Raw genomic sequence first — 1,313 nt, forward strand, 5'->3', positions numbered from 1 at the left:
GGCCAGGAAAGCTTCCCCTTGGCCCATTTTTATAAAATGCCCCCCCCCCCCACGGTCATGAATAGGGTGGTAAAAAAATTTTTTTCACCAAGGCCTCCCAAACTCCTCAGAGAGCTTCTCTAAGAGTCCCTTAGTACATTCCAATCCATTTCCCTCTCCCAATTCCACCATAGAAATCCAATTTTGAGTTTGAATTCCTGCTCGAAACCAGGACAAACTTCAATCCGAACTTATACAGCACCAAACTTCCAATAAATTGGTTCTATACCTTCACAATTGTGAAGGAAGCCAAACCCCCATCACTTCTTCCTTAAGCTCTTTGGGACCTAACGAAGGTGTGAAGAATCTCTGATTGAGGCTAAACCTCTCGGAGCAAAGATATAACCTCACTCACTCTCCCAAGCCTTCGCGAGCTCTCCATTTATAATGGCTTAATTTCATAGTATGTTTACCATATGGATGTGTTCGTCTCTTCAAGACGAACAATTTAAAAAAATAATCATCAAAGTCCAGTAAGAAATAAGAGAGATATTAATGTTTTAAAATGAATGGCTCTCGGTTAAGGCCATCGGGGACGATTAACGGATGGCGTCCGTTCTTGTGTGTATTGAATGGACGGCGGAGATCAAGCCGGATGATCCCCTGAAACGATACGGCGGGCCACATGGCAGCTGACTCAGAAGGTGGCGTCAAATAGAAGCGCGCCGCGTGGCTGTTCCACGGATCCGATGATCCAGTCAGCCCGCGGTTTGAATAAATAAATAGGGGGATTTAAAAAATTCAGAAAATAGCCCCTAAACTTCAAAAATCTATATCTTTGCATAGAAAATTCATAAAAATAAAATAAAAATACCCTCTTACTTAGTGAACAGAGGAGAATCATGTGGAATTATTTTCACATTAATTTGATGCATAAATTATTTTTAAAAAATGAATTAGGGTTAGGGGTTTTTCAATTCTCCATTCATATTGGATAATCACCTTAACCCCAAATTTTTATATATTATAGCCTTTGTCTAGGTGCACAATTTGAGAATTTTTCCAAAGATATAAGAGATCTCTAGACAGAGATCTTAATTTTCAAAGTTTTCATGCATTTTCTATTCAAATAATTATATAAAATTTTATGTGGCTTAGAAAATTCTACAAAAATTCATGTAAGATCCCTATGGCCAGAGTAGTTTTATAAAATAATTTCATAATTTTTAAGAATCAAAATATCACTGTTTTGAGCAAACCCAAATTTACTTAAAACATTTAATTTGAAGCACACAAAGGCTAAAATTACTTGATTTTTATTCTCCATTGAGGCT

This window comes from Phalaenopsis equestris, unplaced genomic scaffold (genome assembly GCF_001263595.1).
Source record: "Phalaenopsis equestris unplaced genomic scaffold, ASM126359v1 Scaffold000125, whole genome shotgun sequence".
NCBI classification, from domain to species: Eukaryota; Viridiplantae; Streptophyta; class Magnoliopsida; order Asparagales; family Orchidaceae; genus Phalaenopsis; species Phalaenopsis equestris.